This window comes from Aulonocara sp. 'chitande type north' Nkhata Bay, linkage group LG19 (assembly GCF_057382095.1).
Source record: "Aulonocara sp. 'chitande type north' Nkhata Bay isolate Kocher_YH1m ecotype deep benthic linkage group LG19, A_spYH_male_GT1.1, whole genome shotgun sequence".
NCBI lineage: Eukaryota > Metazoa > Chordata > Actinopteri > Cichliformes > Cichlidae > Aulonocara > Aulonocara sp. 'chitande type north' Nkhata Bay.
This window is the reverse complement of record NC_141362.1, coordinates 17,266,539-17,292,182: the sequence shown is the minus strand read 5'-3', so window position 1 is coordinate 17,292,182 and position 25,644 is coordinate 17,266,539. Positions and strand designations below refer to the sequence as shown.

At 38.8% G+C, this 25,644-nt stretch overlaps 1 protein-coding gene across 4 annotated transcripts in view; it reads left to right on the top strand.

The window, feature by feature from the left end:
• Positions 1 to 25,644, top strand: part of LOC147306764 (leucine-rich repeat and fibronectin type-III domain-containing protein 2) — a 144,709-nt gene that overhangs the window by 34,554 nt on the left and 84,511 nt on the right. Inside the window, exon 2 of one of the 4 annotated variants that reach the window (XM_086274744.1) lies at positions 16,074 to 16,230. The exons of 2 other annotated variants lie outside the window; for them this stretch is intronic. The gene's annotated coding sequence lies outside the window, so the exon portion shown is untranslated. Of the gene's footprint in view, positions 1 to 16,073; positions 16,231 to 21,614; positions 23,598 to 25,644 lie in introns of those variants that run through there. One more of the 4 variants, XM_086274745.1, reaches the window with a different exon arrangement.

Genomic DNA, 25,644 nt, shown 5'->3' with positions numbered 1-25,644 from the left:
TATTTTATGTCTTAGTGCATTTTTGGATACTTAAGAGCTAACATATTAAATAATAGAGGTATGGTTTGTTCCACATGGTGAATGTAACCCTTCTTTAAACAGAAACTTACAGTGCTGTGCAAAAGTCATGAGTCTTCGTTCAGTACTTTTATCTGACCTTTTTTGTTTATGTTTGTTAAGCTGACTATGAATCATTCAAGCATAAAACAAGCCAATAAACTGAAGGGATGAACCAGTTTTTTGTCTACAAATAACAGACAGCTTAGCTCAGAATCTTAATGGAAAAATCCTGCAAAGGCTTGAAAACTATTTGATTCATTTGTCAACCTGACAATAATTACAAATATACTGTTAATGCAAGAAAAACATATCTGGATAGAAAAAACACACAATGGAACATTATTGGTCATAGATTGTCCTCACTAGAGTCTGGACCTCAACATTATTGAGGCAGGGTGGGATCATCTTAACAGAAAACACAAGGAAAGGCAGCCAACATCCAAACAAGAGCTCTGAATTTTTTCTGAAAAAGCTTGGGAAACCATTCCTATCGACTACTTAATGGGATTCAAAGACAGCTTGCCTGACCTACTGTAACTAGTTTAGGCTGTGCTGAAGAATAAAGGTGGTCATACCAAATATTAATGCTTAGGTTTATTAAAGTTATACAAATTCTGTCTTTAACTCAAATATTCTTCATCCATGCATGTTTGCACATTTTTCAATAAATTGTTACACCATTGCTAAACTTATTGGCGCTTCTTCACACGCACATGAACTTGAAAGACATCTCATACTTAATCCATAGAGTATAATATGATGTCAGCCCATCCTTCACAGCTATAACGGCTCCAAATCTTTTGGGAAGGCAGTCCACATGGTTTGGGAGTATGTTTATGGAAATATTTTTGGCTGCAGATGTAGCTGCTGGGTTATGGAAACACACTGTGCTTAAACTAATCTGAAGGCCTCATGAAGTTTGGAGGACTGTAGCGATTGACTATAAAACTTAGCAATTTTAAATGGCCTTCCACATTGTGGCTGAGTTGCAAATGTTTGAAGTAGTCAAGGTGCCTGGGTGCATGATGCTTCACAGTAGGTATGGTGTTCTTGGGATGCAACTCAGTATTCTTCTTCCTCCAAACACGACGAGTTGAGTTTATACCAAAAAGTTCTACTTTGGTTTCATCTGACCACATGACATTCTCCCAATCCTCTGCTGTATCATCCATGTGCTCTCTGGCAAACTTCAGACGGGCCTGGACATGCACTGGCTTCAGCAGCGGTACACGTCTGGCACTGCGGGATTTGATTCCCTGCCGTTGTAGTGTGTTACTGATGGTGACCTTTGTTACTTTGGTCCCAGCTCTCTGCAGGTCATTCACCAGGTCCCCCCGTGTGGTTCTGGGATCTTTGCTCACCGTTCTCATGATCATTTTGACCCCACGGGATGAGATCTTGCGTGGAGCCCCAGATCGAGGGAGATTATCAGTGGTCTTGTATGTCTTCCATTTTCTGATGATTGCTCCCACAGTTGATTTTTTCACACCAAGCTGCTTGCCTATTGTAGATTCACTCTTCCCAGTCTGGTGCAGGTCTACAATACTTTTCCTGGTGTCCTTCGAAAGCTCTTTGGTCTTGGCCATGGCGGAGTTTGGAGTCTGACTGTTTGAAGCTGTGGACAGGTGTCTTTTATACAGATGATGAGTTCAAACAGGTGCCATTCATACAGGTAACGAGTGGGGGACAGAAAAGCTTCTTACAGAAGACGTTACAGGTCTGTGAGAGCCAGAGATTTTCCTTGTTTGAGGTGACCAAATACTTATTTTCCACCCTGATTTACGAATAAATTCTTTACAAATCCTACCATGTGAATTCATGGATTTTTTTTTTCACATTCTGTCTCTCACAGTTGAAGTGTACCTCTGGTGCAAATTACTGACCTCTGTCATCATTTTAAGTGGGGGAACTTGCACAATCGGTGGCTGACTAAATACTTTTTTGCCCCACTGTATCTGCCCTTGGAAATGATTGGAACGTGTGAATTCAATGAATTGCATGAATGATGGATAGTTTTAGAGATACTGCATATTACGTGTTCTCCTGCCATATATATTAAATATGGGGTGGGTCAATATTTTTGCGCAGTACTGTAATCTAAGAATATAAAACAAAACTAACTGCTCCAGTTTGTTTTAAACCAATGCTACAAGTTGCTCAATTGTGCATAGCGCTCAGCCAGCATTCCCAGTATATCAGCTGACCTCAGTGCCAGCTGATGCCCTTCTGTACATTTTAAGCCTACAATTGCCCTTGTTGCTACACAATACTTTAAAAGGAAGCATTGACAAGTGGGCTGCATAGTATTTCTCACAGTTTTGTTTTGGTTGACGCTGATATTCTGCTGTCACGGACCTAGGCTTTCCATTAAGGTGACTGGAAGGGCATGAACATCTCAGAGCTGAAACAGACTACCAAATACAAATTACAACTATTGGAAATAACATTCATATTTTGAATAAAGTGTTCTCATTGCTATTTGTTTGCCTATGTTTAGATGCTAAGCAGTTCAGTGTTGCTGGCGTTACAATTTTTATCTTAAAAATGGCTTCTGGCTAGGATTAGGGTTGTTTCACTGTCACAGTGAACTAAAATGTTAAAGCTGCAGGGTGTAAAACATGAACCATGAGCTGAAAGATGCTGCAAGGGAACTGTTATGTTTATGACAAGCAACCTTCTTTGTATTGCATTTCTTACAGTCATTTAATCTGTTATTTTAAAAAATGTCTAGTGCAGCTTTAAGTCTTAAAAATTGCAGATCACAGATAACACAGAACATTATCAGAACAAAGTAAAGATTGTCTAATTGGTCCTTTATAGAAAAATAAATATCAGGTCAACAAATACTGTAAATCTACTAAAAGGCATCAAACAGTTATTTAAATCCAGACTTTAGCTCTGTCCCGATGGACTTGTTTTTTCACACTTCAAATGGATAAATAGACCTTTTCAGGGAAAAGTTAATCATTGATCAACCAATTACTTTAAGTGAATCTTAGAACGGTATGGATTAAATTTAATTTCCCTGCTCCCAGGTTGTCTAGTGAGGCTAAACAGTGTGGCTGTGGGAAATGTAGCAACAGATGCTGCTCATGTGGGTGGTGTACTTATGGTTTGCCCAATAATCTTACACTTCAGTGAGTGAGAAGTGAGAAGCGTCATGTTGAGTGGGTTTTTAAAGCAACTGCAAGCCGTGAACCTGTGTTTAAATAATCTAGTGTATAATTCAATAAAGTGGCGCTTGTGTGTATTTTAGAATATGTTTATAGCTTTAAGAATTGTTCAGTGCTGATGAATTTTGACTACACAGCTCAAAATTTGTTTAGATTTTTGCTTCGATGCAGCACTATTTGCATTCTCTACTTGAGAAATGATGATGCAGTTTTTTTTCCCTGAGAAACTACGGAAGAGGATTAGGGCCACTGGGAAAAAAAAAGGAAAGAATTCTGACTTTAATCTCAGAATTCTGAAAAAAAAGTCAGAATTCTGAGATTAAAGTCAGAATTCTGAGAAAAAAGTCAGAATTCTGACTTTTTTCAGAATTCTGAGAAAAAAGTCAGAATTCTGAGATTAAAGTCAGAATTCTGAGAAAAAAGTCAGAATTCTGACTTTAATCTCAGAATTCTGACTTTTTTCTCAGAATTCTGACTTTAATCTCAGAATTCTGACTTTTTTCTCAGAATTCTGACTTTTTTCTCAGAATTGTTTTTTTTTTTCCAGTGGCCCTAATCCTCTTCCGTAAGAAACAGACACAAGCCTACATGTCAAATTTGCACCAGTTCTATGACTAAAGGCTCCACCATTCCTCATTTCCCTGGGTGAAATAACTTTAGGTTTCCAGCCAGCCAGGCATATAAACACTGGAATTTGCACTGAGAAAAAAGGTAAAAAGATACAGGGAAGGAGTATCCAGAAGGAGTCTCATGTTAAGGGCAATCACATCTTGGCTTATTTGGTTTTAGCTGCTTTTCAAAGAAAGCTGTCAAGGGAGAAAACAGACAATACAGCTAAAGGCAAAAAGCAACCGGGCCCACAGTATAATGTCATTACATGCTCATGATTGATTTATGTTGCTAGGCTTTCTTTTCATTATTGGTTCAAGTTAATCTCGCAATAATTTTTTTCTGGCAGACAATGCAATTTAATCTTATTATTACTATGCTCACAGTTTGCCAGAAGGTAAAAGGACACATTTCATTGTTTCTACCTTGACCTTATCTACCATATCAAAGAACACATATTCTTTCATAAACTCTTTTAATTAAATTCCTCTCAATAGTCGTTACTCATTTGTAGGTGATGCACATGTGATCACTAATGTAATTGGAATACAGCCATCTATCCATTTTCTCAACCTCTCATCCTAGCCCAGATGTCATAGGAAACGAGGCAGGGTCGTCAGTCATCATGGGGGTAGAACGGAGACACAGCCATTCATGCTCACATCTATGTCTAATTTGGAATCGCCAGTGATTCTATGTATAGCAATAGGAATTCTCCAGAGATTTTCCAACAATGCATTCCACAGTAAATCTACAAATGTCAACTAAAACCCATTAATATGTGTGCAAATTACACCCGTCTAGATTTAAGATACTTATAAGTCATTGTTAAATTATGTTAAATGTTACCAAATGTTATGCTCAAACACAGAATTTTCTAGCTTTTGAAAAGTTGGTGGACGAGAAATGTCAGTGGATCATAATTAAGTCTCCATCCTCTGGGATACAAAATTTCATACCATGTCAGCTAATACATTTTGCTGGAAGAGTCTCCTACACACCAGACTTATCGATACAGCCATAGCCAGATATGAAAATGAAGTATATACCTATGTAGAATAATTTCAGCTACTCCCTTATTCCACTGGATCAACAAAGAAGATAGCTCTAAATGTTTGATTTGGTAGATTTTTACACCAGATGCCGTTCATGACATAACCCCAAAGTGATATCGTTAGCTTCATAGCATAATTGCCTAAGTCATTTGACTAAGTCAATGACTTAGGCACTTATGCTATGAAGCTAACGATATGTGTTTTCTTAATGTCAGACCAGGGGTTTTGCTTGTTAGGAAAATGTGTAAATGACTAGACTACAGAGCCTCTGAAGAATATAACTAACTACTTATATGATTCTTAAATATGAGCAGACCATGTTCACTTAGTTAGTGCCAGTTTCTTGCTCGTCTCCTAAGGTGCAAAGCTACATGGTACAACTAAAATTTATTGTGCATTTAGTGTCAGTGATATAATATTGTTACATTCTCAACATATGGAATAGATCAGCAGGGTTTCCTGCTCATGGCAGATTGTTATTCAGGTCAGCTGAGATCAAAGGTTGCAGAGCCAATATGTTCTTACTGCAGTGTGTTCATTCCAGTTTCTGGTGTACGGGATTCTCTGTCTTTGGGCTTCCTTGAAAATGTGGATATTTAAGAAGCATTATGTGGTTGTGCTTAGTAAAGGACGAAGAAATTGTGGTGTGGGTGTGTTAAGTACCTGCTGCACTCCTGGTTATGAACAGTTTAGGATGGTAGTGAAATGTACCTGAGCTTCTTAGTGTTGAAGTAAATTAACTGATTAGCTAAGCACTACTGAGATAGGCTAACATGTATTGTACACATAGAAAGCGTGTCAGAGAGCATGGGACTTAACCTAGATTTAACACGCAGGGGTTACAAATTTGAAATACAGTAACAGAGAAAACACACCACGAGCAGAATCCTGTATGGGATGAATTGCATTCCATTGCAAGCTAGTTTCAAATGAGAGAACCTATTATAACCGCATTGTACTGTATTATTCCTAATGCACTGAATTAGGGCATAGTGCTGCATGCTGGCATTAAAGCTAGAATTATGCACACATTTAGTCTTTTATTCAGCAATAAAATTTGGAGATTGTTCTCCAAAAAATTTCCCACATCAGCCCTGGTTAGCAGTACAGTTCTGCTATAGATTAAACATGTGGTAGGTGTACAGTAAAGGAGCCTTTGTGCTTTTTCTCTCTCAGGTGCTATTTTGCTTCAGGCTTTATCAAAGCATGTTTCTGTTGCTGATAAGCAAACCACAGCAAAAGCTAACAGCTGCCTTGGGACACTGTAGCTACATTAGCCATAGCAGATTTCCAACCTTTACAGATGCTAATGCTCTGCCTCAAGGGAATAAGCCAAGAAGCTGACAACTGTACACAACTGAGGAAAGGAAATAATACGCTGCATGACATGATATGCATGAAGTGCAGGGCAGTGGTTTGCGTTAGCTTCTTTAATAGGGCTACCTTGTATTTCTGGTCTAGGGAAACAAAACAATTCAGTTTGAATCTGATTGTCTCTAAGAGTAGCTGTGTATATGGACCTAAACTAATAAGCTACTTAGCACAAGGAACCTAATAACAACCATGACATAATTATGTGCAGCAAAACACTAATGTGTGAAACAACAGACAAGCACATGGTGTAGCTCATGTAGCTATCGGCTCCCTAATTGTCTGTGTTAGCCTCTGTTGAGCAGCTGGAGGGACACAGTGTCACATATGATGGAAAAACAAAGCACTGACCCTTGGAACCCCAGCTGGAGTTACTCCGTAACATTTTCCATCCACGGAAAGAAATATCAGATTGCAGCTGACCTCAGTCCTGCTGCTCGAAATCCCAATGCCGCCATAAGAGGCTTTACTACAGGCTAGAGGCGGGTGAATAGGGATAATTTAATGAAACATTAGACAAGTGCACTCCACAGTCCTTTAACAAATTGCTTCTCTGACTGCCAAGCTTGGTTCAATTTGGGTTGCCTGAAGGAAGAGCCGAGTTAAAAGAGCAAAGAAAAGAGAAGAATGAGCAGTTATTCACCTGCAGCATTTGGGGGGGGGACTTCAGATATGATGGTTCCTCAAAACAATTGAAATATTGGAGATGAAGCTGTGCTGTCATGCCGCCCTTAGAAAGACTACTAGTGGATTTCAGAATTTTCTGCAGGATGGATTAAGTGTGATGGCAGGCTGTTGACTTCTGACCAGGAAAAGCAGAAGGCAGCACTTTCCCCGATCCACAGCCACCTATGGGCATAAACAGGTGGCTGCCGGGGTACTGGCAACGCTTATTGCCAGGGTAGGCGAGTAAACAGTGGCCTTGTTAAGATGCTGGCACAGCCCAGGAAAGCATTTTTTGTGGTGTCACAAAGTGGATTCACCGCCCATGGCTTCTTTGCGCTACATATTATTCTTAAGCTTAGGATTTAAAGGTAGCCCCTGAGTAAAGCCTTGAATTAGCTTAATGGGAAGGATCAGGCACGTGACTCAAACCTCACGTGCAGAGATAGTCACAAACAGCCATCTAAAACCAATATGATGATTGATTTTGTTTTGCTGGGAGAATGAATTATGCCCATGCATGTGTCTCTGTATTTCGGGTGGATTTGGAAGTGGGTGCGAGCCATATGGATCCCTGATGTCTCAATAATGAGGGCAGAGAAAGGCTCACAGACATAAAAATGTTTTTTGGCTGTACTCTTTTCTTGTGGGTGCATACGCTTTAAGATGTAACATTGTTCATCACATTGTTAGACTCTCCCACATACATTTATGTAAAGACACACAAACCCAAGACTGCCAAAGGGAAATGAAGAAACACTTTTTTATTGGTTGGGTTTCGCTTCACAGCATTGCATTCATCAAGCTAACATAAGCAAAGAGTGAAGTTTAAAACTGCTGCTGTTTTGCTTATGCTTAAGCAAATATGTATCTGGAAATGTTTTGGTCTAGCCTGACTACATTTTTTCAGGGTTTTTAAAGGAAAAATCAAGAAAATGCTATTAAACCATTTATTACCAAGTTTTTCTGGTAATTTACATTGTATAATAATTGTTGGCATCAAGATCAAAGATCATGCTTTTTTCATTGAACCTGTTTGAAAGACTTTCATTTATGCACAGAGCTGCTAGAGGTTACTTTGCTTCAAACATAACGACGGGTCAAACAAAAGATTGCAGAAAACAACAAAGAGGAGGACAGTTTCATTGAAAGAACAAATGAAAGCCGAGTACAGATTCATTGGACAGTATTGTTTGGTTCAAGATTCCCTGTAATTTAAAGTTTTATTAGTAGTGTGCAGACCATTTTCCTTTAAATGACATAATAAGTAATACAGCTACATTAACAGGTTTGTAATCTGGGTGACATGATCCCTTTTCAACCAACCTTTATCATAGTAAAGCTCATTCATTTGAAATGAAATGCAGTAAACAGTACGAAGAACTATAATCAGATCACTCAAGATATTTTCTTAATACTTTGCATTAATTCAAAGTATTTTGTGTTACCATGCAATACAGTGTATTCCTCTAATCCATAGAAAGCCGAATTAGAAATATGCAGCAGATGCTGTTTCTGCCAAAGCTCATTGAGACGTACTTTGACACATCAGCTTACACTGGATGTAACACCAGCTAATGCAGGGTTTGTGCGTGTGCAGCGAACTGGCATTGTTGAGTGTTAGATTAATGCTGTGCTGCTGTGTATTGTCTAGGAAGTTAATACTGAAGTTTTTTACATGGTATGTTCTCCAGATTAAATTCTTTATTTTTTTTAAATAGAAGGTGATAGCATAATAATAATAATAATAATAACAATAAGAATAAGAATAATAAGAATAATAAGAAGAAACAATGAATTAAATATTGTCAAATTTTATACTGTTAGTATTCAGCTGGCAGCTACTACAGTTTTCAGCATTTAGTTGACTAAATGCTGAATTTCTGTGAAACTAAGCCTAAATAAAGGCAGAGGAAAAGGAGCAGCAAGCTGCTGTATCCATAGTATCATATATTCAGCTGATGCTGTGAGCTATAGGCACATCTATAGCTTCAATCATAAAAGCTTGTGAAAGAAGTAAAAAGAGCGCATTCATCATGTAAGGTGTCACTTTTTCCTTGTCTCTCATTACTGTCGTATCTCTAGTATGTTTCTAGTTGTTTCTCTTATGTCAGTGTGCTGTTCAGTGTGCTGTAACTGGATTGGGCAAAGAAGGATAACTGCTGCATTTTTGCCACAGCACAATTGATAGTCAGAAGTTGCCAATGAAATAAACCGATGGCACCGTATCACTTAATCTCAGCAGTATTATGGGAAACCACATCATGCTGATATAAGCTGTCACATATGATAAAATTTACAGCATATATTTCACAACAGAGCTCTGCTGTCATGCACATTTATTTAAATATTTACATATTTATTCTGAGTGGTCCCTTATTGTGTGATATCAGAAATGCTAACTGAATCTAATCGCTGCTTTGGATGACATAGCTGCCATTCTAGGTTGCAAAGAAAACTGTGAGGTGTTTTTCTGTGCAGTGAAGCCATTTAAATGGGTTCTTTGACCTCAGCTCACAGTCATCCTGAAAAAATCGGTTTCTTTCCTTTTCACGCTCTTTATTTTGCAGTGGTTTTTTCCACTGTGCATTGTGACTGGAGTTTCTTGTGACTCCTTATTCTGTGTCATTTCATGGCAGCAATAGATCACAGAAGAGAAGGAAACAACTGGGCTGATTTTTGTTTACCCAACACAAGACATTTGTATTTCCTCTTCAGTGAAAGAGGGAGAGCTGGGTGAGGAAAGGTTCTCGTTTGTAATAGACTCTGACCCATAAGGACACCACCACTAGCATTAAGGCTATTGGTCCAGATCAAGAATTGCAAATCAAGTTCTTTCCAGCCTTAAGCTTATGACACGACATGCCAAAATATCTCAGCTTAGACTTATAATAAGAAAAAAATCTCAGTAAAGGCATTAGGAAAAGCTTGCATCCCTGAGATCTGTCTGTACACTCATAAGCACTTTGCACAGATCTGTGGTATGCAGGATCTAAATGAGTCCACAGGCTTTTTCTCAGGTAATGCTGACAAGCAGAACAATCACATTAAACTCTGCATGCGTCATTAAAATATCCATTGCTGGCTCTGTAGACAAGTATTAAGATCTCTCTATGGCAGGAGTTTGGGAAATTTACCTTTGATCAGGAAATATCCAGAAAGGCAGTACATAAGTAGGATTCATGCTTAATAATCAAAAGGGGCAGCGGTCTGTTTCTATTTCATTTTAAATCTTTGCTTTAGATTTTTTTTCCTTGTTCTTTTCATTTTTGAGGGATTAAACCTTTCACATATGTTTTACCATGTCCAGTCACAGTCTTGGAAGGTTGCCCATTGTAGCAGCTTTGTTTCAGCGCATTCACAGATATATTTCGACGTCAGAGGCCGGGATTAGTTTCTTTACACATGAGGGCAGAATGTCGCAGCCACAGTGTGGTCTGTTAGATTGTGTTAGATTATAACGTCACAGTGAGCAGAACGAGAAAATATAAACTGTAAAAATGACTGCCGTGTTCTCGAGCATTGAGCTGGACCCAGTGCATGCTGGTTTATTAAGACTATAACTTGCTAGCATTTAGCAAATTGACTGTGGAAGCCTTAGTAGGCTTTAAAGTACTAATGAGATCATCCAACAGTGCCTTAAGAACACCTCCACCCGCTGCAGGATGTAACAAGTAATTAGCTTTCCATATGAAATATTAACATGCATTTTTTTTTCTTGTAGGTCTCCTCATTTACCCAAAAAGCAGGAGAGCACTACATTAGTGTGACCAAGATCTTTATCTTTAAACCTCCATCCTCATTTGTACAATTTATTTTATCAAGTTCTTCAAGCTGTAGTGATATAAAAGATATTTGGCTTAGAAATGCAGAGATGTGTTTGAAGTGTATTAAGCATTACATCACAACTGGTCTATAAGGTCTATAAGCTATATGGTTAATAATTCTAAATAAAAGAATAAGGTTAAATATCAAAGAGGCAAACTGCAATTAGGAGATATGCTCTGACGCAAAATAACCAAAGTTTATAAAGTGCAACTTAAAAGTTTATTAATAACCTAAATGTGTGAGGAGAAAAAGAATTGTGGCATTGCTTTGTGGCATTCTTAGCCAACTTTTTTCCTAATAAAGTTGAAGAACTATCTCCTAAAAAGAAGTGGCTCCAAAAAGGTAGTTCAATGACAGAGCAATAGACTGGAAAATATGATATATATTCCTGTTCTCAACTCTTCCTCATTTAAGCCTTCTTGTTCCAGTAGTCCACTTCTATTCAGTGTATACAAGATCACAGGACCCTAAAAGCTTTCATCAGGAACTCAATGAGACGTGGCAAACAATACCAAATGCCAGCTTTAAGCTAATTGTACAATTTACCATCAAGTGCGGGATCTACCAAGGAAAGGCCCTGTCCCCGTTGCAGAGGGAGTGGCTGGCATCCAGAAATCCTACCAGTGGCTGGACAAAGGTGGACTGAAAGACAGCGCAGAGGCACTAATCATGGCAGCACAGGAACAAGCTCTCAGCACAAGATTGATAGAGGCTGGGGTCTATCACACCAGGCAAGACCCTGGGTGCAGGCTGTGTAAAGATGCCCCTGAGACAATCCAGCACATAACAGCAGGGTACAAGATGATAGCAGGCAAGGCATACATGGAACGCCATAACCAAGTGGCTGACATAGTGTACAGGCACATCAAAATGGGAGATGTCTAGGGTAGTTGAGAATGACCAAACTAAGATCCCGTGGAACTTCCAGATACAGACAGATAAACTGGTGATGGCCATTAAACCGGACATAGTAGTGGTGGACAAGTAGAGGAAGACGTCTGTAGTGATAGATGTAGCTATACCGACTGATAGCGACATCAGGAAGAAGGAACACGAGAAGCTTAAGAAATACGAAAGGCTGAGAAAAGAACTCAAGAAAATGTGGGTGTGGGTGAAGGCAATAGTGGAGGGAGGAAGACGACAAAGCGGACAAAAAAAAGATCTGAGATCTCTGTCCAGTAGAAAGCAGTCGCAGGAAAAGCAAAGACACAGTGTATGACCTTCAAGCTCTGGTAGACGACCCGAATTGAAGGATAAAGACCGCCTCTCACAGCGAGAGGAGAATTTTTATATATTATAATATATTAAAAAGCTTCCTCTCGCAGTGAGAGGCGGTCTTTATCCTTCAATTCGGGTCGTCTACCAGAGCTTGAAGGTCATACACTGTGTCTTTGCTTTTCCTGCGACTGCTTTCTACTGGACAGAGATCTCAGATCTTTTTTTTGTCCGCTTTGTTGTCTTCCTCAAACAAAAATCCACACACATAAAAAAAAAAAAATCCACCGAATTGAAGGATAAAGACCGCCTCTCACTGCGAGAGGAAAATTTTTAATATATTATAATATATAAAAATTCTTTAATGAACATAAATTTTTTTGTGTGTGTGGATTTTTGTTTGAAACTTTCTGAGCTGTGTGCATTAGTTAAAATCCATAATTTTATAGTTCAGATGATTTTTCATCAGCCATCTGGAAAATAGACACATTTCATTTACAATTGGAGACTTATTGTGAAGTATTGGGTTTGACAGGTGTGATGATTGTGGTGTTATTGTGTGCAGCTGAATAGAGCAACAACAAGGGCAGACAAGGAAAAGCAAAACTTAAGTTCTTAAATAAGTGTCAGTGCACAAGATTAAGACTGTCAGTTAGATTCTCAGGTAGCACAAACTAAATTCAAATTGCCTGTGTTTTTCAAACTTGAGTAAAGGTGGACTGTGCAGCTTCTGTGACAGCTTGATGTGACTGGTGTTATATGAATCATACAACAATGAAGTCTTTTTTTCATGAGGGAAACAATTACACAAGGACAACTCATAACAAATTGCAATGTTATTATCTTTTCACTGCCTTTTTCCAAAGAACAAAGAGTTCTTAATGACATTCTCTGGTAATATCACTCACTGGTATTCTACACGGCAGAAAATGTAAAGCACATTCAAAAACTATTCAACCTACAAGGTTTGCAGGAATGATTCATTAGCTGACTCATGTTAATCAGGGATGTATTGAAATATGTAACGTCCCTTGTTAACCTTTCATTTTGTGCCGGCTGAAAAAAACTGTAGTCAGCCAGGAGGCATAATGATCACTGTATGATAGATTTTAATAACATATTTATAACTCAGGAATGTAAGTAGAGTTTTTGGTTGATATGTCTGAGGATATAAGCCATTACTGGGTGATATGTGTAAAAGCCGGGCTAATGGTACATTATTTCATATAAAATCTTGGCAAATAATAATACTAGAATAAAAGAATAGCCAAGCTACATCCCATAAGTTGAAAATAATCAATAAATTGTGACACATTTAGTGGAAGAATACTTTACAATAAATCCATTCTATAAAATATTTGAAATGACCCCCCAAATATTATTAAAGGAGTAAATCATTACAAACTTGTAGCGCACAAAAAGTTCATAAAATGTTACTAATGTTCTACAGCACATATGGGCAGAAATCTGTGCCATCAGAAACTGTTTTCAGAAAAAGAAACTAATTTCAGAATAATAACAGAAATAACAGAAACTAATTTCAATTTAGTGATGATCATTTTCAAACCATAAATTCAATTTCAAATTAGACTAATTCAAATTCAGTTTTCAAAAGCATTTATTCAAGTTACAATTCAGATTCAATCTGAGCAATTCAAATTCAAATTGAACTTATTCAAATTCAGTTTCTGATGGCACAGATTTCTGCCCATAAGCACATGTCATAAAAATGGACCGAGGTTTAAATTTAAACTCGTGGTGGTTTTTTTTTCTTTCTTTAAAAAAAACCCCGAAATAAATATTATTTTTAGGTTGAAACCATTAGGCTAAAGTTAGTTTTAAGGTTTAAAACAGTCAAGCTAAGGTTAAAGGTGGAAAAGTTAAGCTAACAGTACAGAAATGTTAGAAAGATGAACCAAATGGCAAACAACAAACCTACTATGATTTAAAGCTAACAGGCTGTGTTTGTGTTTTGAGTGTTAGTCATTTTCTACTGCATTCATCATTTAGATGTTTGTGAACTTTATATCTAATTACAGGCAGAGTGTTTATGTTAAAATTAATGCACTGAAGTAGTTATTCAGTCTGTTTGGGAGTGTCTTCTGACAACTGGGATGATTTTTTGTGTTCAGATAGATATGGATTTAAATATTAGAGCATTAACCCGACAACTCTAAAGGTTTCAGCCAAAGATTTACAGTTTCCACTCAGAGTCAATACGTGGTGTTTATGCGGCTCGCTGGATATCTGCTGGACAATGATACATTATAGTGACTTTAGAAGGGCACTTGAAGAAATGAGACTTCAAAGAAGCAACTGAGATAGCAGCTTCAGATCTCACTTTGGCAGGATAATAGCATTCAGGTCCCTGGAGGCAGAAATGAGGATGTGTCATAAATTATGAATTTCCATGAGAACAGATATGGATGGTGGTGTCATGCAATAATTGGCACAGCACTTAGCTCCAAGAGAAGCTGGCTGGTGGCTGAGTGATGTACGCCGCGGGCACCTGCCTGGAAAACATGTTGAAGTGATTTGCAAAGTCAGCATGTCGCAAAGAAGCGTCCTTTATTACCATGTTGACCCAAGGCTGTATGATGGGGCCACACAGTAGGGAACAACAGTAGGTTCAAGGTTAGAAGAAAACTGTGCCTATGGTGTGAACCTGGAATTGAAACTATACCCACACATCTTACCCAGCAGTGCAACTCTAAGTTCAGGCATGACGTAGTCAGGTAAAATGAGAAAAGTGATAAGCTAAAATGTACGTGTGTGTGTGTGAGTTTTAAATAATAAACCACACTGATTTCCAGTCAATGATAAGCGATCAGTAAACACTATCTTCATTAGAAAGATCTAAGCTATACCAAAACAACTTCACATTTTTCAGCAAAGAAACAATGCAGTGCATAACAAAGCATTTCAAAACACGCGTTCTTTAATTATATGCAGTCTTTGCAGATGGAAAGTTTGTGTGAAGGGGAAAATGGTAAAGCAATGTACAAGCTTACAAAGCATAAGAAGGTAAAATGCAATCTGAACCCAAACTGTACTTCTACGTACATAAAATCAGATCTCCCTCTGATTCTGCAACGACAAAATACCAGCATAAACTAGTAAAAAACACAAGTATATGCCGACCCCAGCCAAGCAGTCAAAGGTTGCTACAGCTGGCAAGACTTTTCTGTGAAGTGTTCCTTGACCTGGATTTCACCAACTTTGCTGTCAGTGTGTTAGAGCGCTCAAACACTAATAGAAAGACCTTGTTTCCTCATTAGGATAGAGATCTGTGCCAGTGTTTGGAGCAGTAGTCTAAATTTAACTGGTAATTATGTAACATCTCAGGGTGTGTTGTGGAGTAACACAAGTATTATTACTTCAAAGACTAAATAAGCAACATGACCCATAAATTTAAAAAAAGGAATGGATAATGTGGAATGCATTACTTTTTGAGTAATCCACAACAAACCTTATTATTAGACCAGTTGAACTGTTTTTAATTGATAGCTCAAGTAAAAACACTTTAAGGCAGCCACTATGCAAAGATCGTAGAGAGGTCCAGTCTTAGGTCAATGTCTTAATAAAACTTAAAGAGGTAGTTTAAACACAGTTCACATTTTACAGGTATCTGATTTTCTTATGAATTAATTTTGATAGACTGTGTGTGCTTAGATCCTGATCTGATCATTATTAGAGCCACTCTTTAAAGATTAGAAAGGTGAGCCTCATGATCGCAGCAGTTGTGTTGGGAACATTGATTTTTAAAATTGTGATGACGCTATGCTTATTTTATGCATTTCCCCCCTAAAATGTAACAAATAAATTGTCTAAAAACAAAACACCAGTCATAAAGAAATCTTGTCATGTATCTTACTAGATATAATAAATCCAGAAACAAGCAGCAAATATAGAGGCAGGTTTCAAAATTATGCTGGCCCCCAAAACAACAGAGCAAACTCCAGACCTCGGCTATAGGTTTCTAGGGCCACTCGTCTCTCTTCTTCTAAATAAACAGGATTAGAAGCCACACAAATGTCCAAGATCAGTGCCATTTCTCATCCCATCCTGCTCCCTGTCTCTCCGCATTGTTTTCCTGCAGGTGAAAAAGTGAACGGATGAGGTGGAGGACACACACATGCACGCACGCACGCACACACACACAGACAAGCACACACACAAACGTCACCTTGCAACATTCATCCGTGGGAGGAAGAGAACAACTTTGGATTGTTTGTTGCCCGCGGGAGGAATTCAAGGTCAGTGCATAGTGCGTTCACACACGAACTCACAGAGTCTGACTTGAGAACAAATAAACAGAAGGACAGTCTTCCTTTCTGTTGCTGCTTGACTATAATCATAAGCTTAATAGATAAATAATAGAGTTTTATATCGGTATTTATTGACAGTTCATTTCATCCTTGCATTCTTTCACCAGTTTTTTTTTTTTAATCCTTTTCACGTAAGCTTCCATCTTTGGTCATCCCTTTTTAACCCCCCCCCCCCCAGACACACACACACACACACACACACTCTTCCTTCCTTCCTTTTCTTGATCTTGCAAGTCTTACTTCCCTCTTTCTTTTTTCTCTCTTCATTTCTTACTTCCTTACTCATCTCTGCTTGGCTCTGAATTTTATCCCCTCCTTCCTCTCTCATTTATTTTAATCCCCGCTTTCTTTTTCATTTTGCTTCTGCTGTCCTTCCTTCTGTCCTTTATCCCCCCTTAACATTTCTTATATCTAAAGAAAACCACAAGTCAACACACCAAACAAACATTAGGCTGTCCAAGGATTTTTTTTCCCTATGAAGTCCACATACTGGGAAGAATTTGGATTTTAATTGCTTCCCCATAGATCCCTGCCTCACCAAGGAACTGGGTTAATTGCATAAGAAGACAGAGGCATTTTAATTGAATGCTGCCAGCCACAGTAACTCCAGCAAAGCCGTGTCGCAGGTTATTTAGCTACAGCTATGGAAATAAAGATGATATCCAGCTGTTTTCTGGGAATGACGACGCCAGTTTCAAAAAGCTTTTAAAGTGTCATTCCTGCAAAGACATCCTGACAGGATCTTGTTTACTGTGTCTATTTAGCAGTTCAATGTTGTAAGTGAGCTACACCTACAAAGGTTGCTTTAAGGTTAAATATAGTACAAAAACTTTACTTACTACTAAGTTTTCAAAGCCTTCACTTCATCTCAATCTAACATTGCTTCCTCTAACCGATTCCCATGGGGGAAGGGATTTGATATCCCTAAGCAGCAATGTATGAATCTATCCACTTCAAATTAACATGGTGTTTTTGCCAGGGTCTTAAGGGTGGATTGAAGTGAAATAAGATTAGTTCATCATGCTCATCTATTTGTTATAATCATGCCCCAAAAGTGTTGAAAACAAGCAAGCACTAAGGTTTCATGTCGACCACACAGTGGCATTAGTTGTGCACTTATTAGTTAACTTATAGTCCTCAGGCTGATCTCACAGCTGCATTATTAACCAAGAAACTGTTAAATGTCAGGATGATAAACTAATGCACTCAATGTGTGGAAGTCAAACGTTTTTATTCCCATTTTATTCCCAATTATATTGTGGGATTTTAGCCAGTCATTAGTAAGAACAGACAAGGATTTCACACAATACCTGATCATCCCTCCTCAGCCCCTCAGTTTATATCTAGCCTTCTTTCTCCCTCCTTCTTTCTTTTCCTTGAATTTCCCTCCCCTGCCTTGTTCTTTCTTCTTTCGGCCTTCTCTGCTTGATTCTGTTTTATCAAGCTCTACTTCCTTTAGTTCTCTTATTCCTTGATTCCCTGATTGGTTTTATTGTTCCCTTCCTCACCCCCTGATTATTTTTTCTGCTCCCAGCCTCCCTCCTGTCATTTCTTCCTTATTTTTATTTTACTTCCTATATTCAAAAGACCTAAATTTGAATCAAAACTACTTCTAGATGCTAATAGAGGCTTGGAATAAATATCATGTACTGTATGTATACAAATTATAACAGGGTCAAATATACGCAGAACGCAGTCAGCTCTGCATGTGGCACTGGGCAAAACAACAGATTGATTTCATTAAATGAGTCTTGTGTAAATGCACTCTCCTATATTAGTACCTAATACAGAAATGGTATGGTGCAACTAAAAAAAGAGGCAGATTTAAATCAGCGAATTACAAAGTATGCAGTTGTCTGTTTTATCAAATAGGTTAAGTCTTTCAGTTTAACCAGTCTGTAGGATGTAGTATTAAACATGGAGAATATCAGAACAGTTTGCTTTAAAAAAAAAAAATAACTGAAGTGAGTCAGTTTCTGAACACTGTGTCATTCATTCATCTACTCACGCCATCTGCCCAGTCTGACTAACAAAAGAAGGTCTGGATCTGCCACATGTTTTTTATTGACATTACAAAAGAAAATGATGTGGAAAAAATGTGTGTAAATTGCTACATCTGACATACTCTACATCTATAATTAGACTACAGACATTTGAATGATCAAGAGTGAAAACTGCTTTGATATTGTTTATTTTTCTTGTAAAGTCAAGCCTTTCCTTTGTGACTTTTAAGGGTTCAAAGCTTTTCCCTTCTGCCTTTTTTTAAGTTTCTTCCTTACTCATCAGTCTGACATTGAATCTTTTGTCAGTTTCATATTTTTGTTCTCCCCATAATTTTCTCAGTTTCTACCTTACTTCTTGGTAACTGTAGACAGCTGTCATGGATTCAATGATACCTTTAGATGAGGTTAGGGCCATACACTAACAAACTCCTTCTGACCGATACCTGCCACAGAATCTGTGTAAAATATTCCAACAAGTTACGTCACTAGCTGAGGAAAATAATACCTGTTTTATAGGTTTAGAATCTCAGGGCACTGTGAAGGACAAGGAGGGTCAGCCGGAAACAAAGGGAGACTGTAAATTGTGTTTCGCTGCCAGGGAACATTATGGTGAGCCTATAGTTTGACAACACTAGTTTTAGACCTTATAGGAAGTTTACAGAGTTGTTTACACACATATGTAATCGGCACCTACACTAATGGACAAATAAAGCAGGGTTGTGTGTTGTGCAGCATACAAACTGCTGATATTCTTCACTGATTTGAATCGGTGTTGAGCTACAGTCACTGTAAAACATGGAAAATTTTAACCAGCAACCATTGCTCATTAACTTAAACTCTTTAACCTCCTACTGTATTTCAATAAGAAGAGATCCTTAGAGGGAATTTAACATGATTTATTGATATACTGAATTCAATTATGCTATTTGGCGATTAGATTCCAATGGACATCATAGCAGTGGCAGGAATTAGGGCCGGATGAGTGACTTGCATTAGTTGGGGATGGAGACAAGGTGGGTCGCATGGTTGAGTCTACAAGGAAGAATGAAATATGAGCAGTGCAATTTAAAGAACCTAGAGTGGAGGCTGATTGGCTTTAAGAAAGTGGGCAGAAAGATGATTACCCCCAAGCACATTTGAACCCCAATGTCCAATTTGTTTGAGGAGTGTTGCTGTGTTCCACGCTCAGGCATGATTAAGCATGGCAATGAAAGAGGTGGGCCGATTGTGACTCAGTTGGACCTGAGCATAGTGTGTAGTGTGATCGTTAAGTCCCCCTCATCACTTAACTCCAGCAGTTCCTCAACAGCAGCTAATATTATAAAAATCACTGTGTTAGACAATTAAATTAGGAGACTCTTCATCCTGCCCTTCTTGCAGCATGCGACAAGATGTAATAGGTGTTAATCACTACACGAATTAGAAATCTATACAAAAACTTCAGTGCAACAATGGTAAATAAGACAGAATATCACTAATGTTAGCCAATCAGTGTTCTGGAACTCATTGGGTGAATGGAAATAGTCATTCTGTCCCATTATTCCAGTCTAATTGATATGTTAAAAGTCAATCAGCTCTTTCCATAGTGCACCTACCTCTCAACCTCCACACACTTCCTATTCCATAATCTGAATTTTGATAATAGCTAAGGGAATATTGATTTGATCTTTATAAATTATATAGATTAAGAGAAATGTTGCTCTTTGTGAACTGGTTGTAGTTAGAGCTATTTGAGTTGAAGGTTGTTTATAATCTTTTACTAATAATCAATTAACATGCCAAGTGTTTTCAGGAAATATCAACATGTTTCCATGGCTATCGAGTGATTAAAAGTATTGAAACAAGGACTTAGTGAGTTTTTGGATGACTTCAAGGACATAGATGGTGACTCTGTGTTAGGGAGCTTTTTGATTATGCTTCAAATGTTATGTTACACATATTTCACCAGACACAGTTTTCTGTAGAAACAGGAAGCTGACCCTGTGACTCTGTGTTCATTTACCGCAAGAGACCAGTACAGTACGTGGACAAGAAACAGGGTAACTATGTGCGAATGCTGTTTGTTGATTACAGTTCAGCGTTTAACACAATAGTGCCCTGCAGACTGTTCACAAAGCTGAGGGATCTGGGACTTAACGGCTGTCTGTGTGCATGGGTGTTGGACTTCCTCACTGGCAGAACTCAGGTGGTGAGGGTGGGCAGGTGCTTCTCCAACAGCATCACCATCAACACAGGAGCACCTCAGGGATGTGTCCTCTCGCCACTGCTCTACTCCCTCTACACTTCAGACTGTGTGGCCACCCATGGCTCCAACACCATTGTGAAGTTTGCTGACGACACAGTGGTGTTGGGTGCCATCTCCAACAACGATGAGGCGGCCTACATGGATGAAGTGAAGAATCTGGCATCGTGGTGCCAGGACAACCACCTCAAGCTGAACGTCAGCAAGACCAAGGAGCTGGTGGTGGACTTCAGAAGGGGTCAGCACAGAGACTACAAGCCCATCATCATCAATGGAGCTCCAGTGGAGAGGGTGCAGTCCTTCAAGTATCTTGGTGTCCACATCTCCTCAGACCTGACATGGGCTGCCCACATTCAGGTCCAGACCAAAAAGGCTAGGCAGCGCCTGTATCACCTACGACAACTGAGGAAGTTCAGGGTCTCTCCAAAGATCCTCAGGATTTTCTATACAGGCGCTGTGGAGAGCATCCTCACACAGAACATGACATCGTGGTTTGGGAACAGCTGTGTGAAGGACCAAAAAGCTCTCCAGAGAGTGATCCGTACAGCAGAACGCTGCTGCAGGATTGCTCTCCCCCCGCTTCAGGACACCTACACCAGGAGATGCCGGACTAGAGCAGCGCAGATACTGAAGGACCCGTCCCATCCTGGCAACAAACTGTTCCAACTTCTGCAATCTGGTAGAAGGTTCCGCATCTTCCGGGCAAGGACAGAGAGACTCAAGAGGAGCTTCTATCCCCAAGCCATCCATGCCCTAAACACACACACCCGCCCTCTCACATCATCTATAATTGACTGGAGAAAGGACTCTCTTCCAGACACTCTAAACCAAGGCACAATGTACATTTCAATTCCTTTAATTTTAAATATGTTTATATTGTCTATCCTGTAAAATAGTCAGATGTCTATTCATATTAATGTACAGAATTCACCTGCTTGCTGCTACTACTGCACATTCACCCAGTGTATATACTATATGTATGTATATATATATATATATATATATATATAAAATGTTCTTCCTCTACACCCCCCCCCCAATTTTTGCACATGTCGAGGAGCGTGTCAGGCTACATTTCACTGTGTGTTATACTTGGATAACTATGCATGTGACAAATAAAGAACCTTGAACCTTGAACCTACAGAAATACATATCCGCAGAAGTTGACTTGCATTATATTATTCTTAGAAATTGACTTGCAACACACATACTTTGTGACACACACACACACACAGCTTACACACAGCTTACACACAGACAGCATCAGGACCTGCGTAACAGGAAATGTGATTATATTTGCATATTGACGATGTAACCTATAAAAATAAACGAATACTGCAGTTGGGTGTGATTTGCTCTGAGCTTTTCACCCGTGCAGCACGTTAACCTACACAAGTGTCTCAGTGTTGATTATTCACCTGACTGTTTGTTAACTGTAAATCTCTGACACTCTGGTTTACTGAAGTTTAAATGGAAAAACTGTTTGTTTTGTAGCTTAGAGTATTTCTCTTTTTATTGCTTGGTGAGTTTCCCTTTTGAAATAGCCTTGCAGAAAATATTGGATCATTTTGTGTATTGATAACTGTCAGGTTTATATAGTGAATTGTCATTTATGCTTGGAAATATTTACTCATATATGCTTAGAATTTTATAATTAGTTGTAGATTGATAGAGGTTTGAGCCGTAGCAGTCTGTGGAGACTCTGTGTGCCTCCCAGAGCACTCTGGCATGCACACACAACTTAAGGTCAGGAGAAAGGTTATATCTGCTCTTACTGATTTATGGTATAGGAGGACACCTACTCTGTATCTGGTTAAGTATAAGAGCCTTTTGTTCAGATGGACCGCTAGACTCCGGGCACCAGCTTTGGGGACTCTTCACAGGGTCACATCGACCCCCCCCCCCCCCCACACACACACACACACACACACACACACACACACACACACACACACACACACACACCTACACGACACACAGACAAGGTATTCTTTGTCCCCATGTATACCTATGTAAGACATCATGTGTTAATGAACCTATACATACTCATGTAACCTCAATAAAGAGCAGTGTTACGGGGGGAGCCGACGAGAGCAACATAAAGAACTTTGCCTACTCGTGTCTTGCTTTGCTGTGCAATTGAATTGTCTTGAACATTCCAGTGAATAGGTTTATGTTACAAACCTATCAATAACCCTGTCACCAAAAAAGGAAGAAAAAAGTATATCTTGGCCAAATCAAGTGGCAGCTTCTGGGGCTGAAAAATGAAACCTAGCCATTTTGATTGACGGGTGCACCAGCAGGCTAGTGTAGCTGATAATCGTCTGCTAAGCTTGACTGCCACTAATCGGAGTCGCTGAGCTGGGGCTTTTGATTATATTTGTGCGTTTGGTGCCTTTGAGAGCATTTTTATGGAATTATATAACAAATAATGTGGCTTGCTGTATGCTACAGATGGTTGAAGATGGTGCCTCAATTTTGGTGAGTACACCATGGACACCTCAGACTTTCATTACAACTTGCCACCTACAGTAGCACAGTTCTGCAATGGTTGGAAGTATAAATGAGGGGAAGAATGAGGCGGACAACTCCACAACCTGTGTCTATAATGGGGTCTCCATATGAACTTGCTGATCTGGAAAAACAAGAAAGCATCTGTAAAAATAGGAGTCTCTATTTCCTAAGAAAGTTGAAATCGTCTAATGTGTGCAACAATTTGCTGAAGATTTTCTAAAAAATTAATAATAATAATAATAATAAGTCAGTTGTGGTGGCTTTGAGTATACATTTATGTGGTCGGCTGGGGGAGCAGAGGGGAGCACCGTCAGGTCTGGTGATACAGTCAAACTAACTAAACTGATTAAGAAGGCTGGCTCTGTGACTGGCTGCAAATAAGACACATTTCAATACACTTTTGGATAATCCTTGACCGCCAGTACTTACTGGACAGACAGCAGGGCACCTTCTATAATAGAGCTTTTCAATTCCACCACAAGGACCGATACAGGCAACACTGTCTAGCAGAGAATAAGCTGTTCTATCAATTTAAGGTTTGATTGCAGTTTTAAATTTCTATTTAGCTAAATTTATTTTTTAAAATGTGTTAGTGTTGTTGTGTTGCATGCACACAGTTTGCTATTTGAGCTTGTGCTCCAGCCCTAATTCAAATATGATAGCTTTTGGCTTAAGAAAACACTCCATGATGTCTAGGTGGCTATGTCTATTTATATACAGTCTATGTTCTGCATCCAGCATATGGTACACTATTTTCAGCTTACAATGTGATTGTCCTACGAATTACAGGTCACTACTATGTTACTACTGCATCACATCAATACGCATTGCATGTACTGTTTGTACTGCTTAGATGCACCATCGAATACAGCATAACTATGACTGTCAGTTGGTGAAATAGCTGGTTTCTCTGACAGGAAGAAAATACTGCTAGGCACATGTTGTAATGCATTGGAAGTGATGTGCTCAGATCTTCTTTTTTTTTTTTTTAAATAAAGCCGAGATGTATTGTTTCCACTGCAGATATCTTCAGAGAGTGGGTGTGTTTGGAAGCCTCTCCTAAGAGATCTGTGAAAGGAATATCGGGAAATATGTGATATGCTTAAAACGTTGCCCAAGCAAATTGAGTTCAAAGAACTAAACCAAACTTGACATTCAAACAAAATCTGCTACATCCCACAGTCATGAAGATTATATAAAAACTGGCTGATGAAACTGTAACAGATTTTTCTGTGCAGCAAAATGTGTTTTGCCTACTTTGACTGAGCTTTGATCAGAAAATGTCTGGATGGTGAGATCTCTGAATAGTTTTTTCATCCTTCAGCAAGTGTTTGTGAACTTGTCCCAAAACTTCCACCCTGGTTGGTGAACAGTAAAGCATTAGCTAGTTAATCAAAATGATAAGTGGGTGTGTTTGAAGGCATGTACTTGCCACACATGTTAGGAGAAACGTGTAAGCCAGCTAAGGTTTTGTTTCTCATGTGTGTAATTGTAGTCAAAACAGTGACATATGGTTAGAGGTTTCCTGAGGGCCTAACATATATTTCTACCTAGACATTCTTTCATTTGTGCTATAGTAGGCAGTGTTTTGTGCTAAATAAGACTTCTTTTATAGATACAGATAAACTGGCCTCATGCTGACTGAGTTCTGGGGGAAAACAGAGTAAGACAGTGATAAAGTATCTTCAATTGTTCACTGGCTAAGGATTTTGTTATGCCATTTGGGTTGTACTTTTATAGAGTAAGGACAAAAATATATACTTTTTCATATAAATCCTTGGCCTACTTACACTAAGCACAAAGAGCTACATCCAGTGGGGAGGTTTCCAGTAATAATGCAGCCAGTGTTGCACAATCACAATCATGCAGGACCTATTGGTTCTTATTGTCTGCTTGATGTATCTAGAAAGTGAAGTTGGTAAAGCATGTTTCTTTTAGCCTTTGCAAATCCAACATGACTTTCTACTGAGCTCTGACTTGAACATTTTACTACCTATTATAGGTACCGATTTTTTTTGTTCCATGTGATTGTCAAAGTCTAGGTTAATTTTGGAAACATGAAAATCTTGTTGGGTGGTTGTGTAGGAAAGAACCATTATGTCTCTCTTTCTGCTGCTTATGGGTTTGACATAATGTTGTTTCAGTTGTGTAGCTTATGCCCTTGTAAAGTGTCAAAATAAATGACTCATCATGCTTTTCCAGACAGAGAAAGATAGTCAGGATGTCATCATTATCTTTTCCTTAAAAAAAAATCTCTTAAGCAAAGTAGTTAAGTCTGGAATTTATTTACCACTGACTCACCAAACTGTGTCTCTTTAGTTCAACAGTTTGTAGTTTAGTTAAAGTGACTTAAATAAAAGTGACTAGTGCATCGGAGCCAATTATTCGACTGATGGCAGTAATCTCCATTAAAATGAAAAGATTTAGCCATTATGCATGCTAATTCTAAAGAGTTGCATTCACACCCTGCTGGGAGAGTGGGAGGAACAGTGAAATCTCTTGCCATCCTGGCTCCTGAGCATTCACATTATTCCTAATTGATTAGCCTTATTATAGGCACATGGGAAATAAAAGTTTAGACTA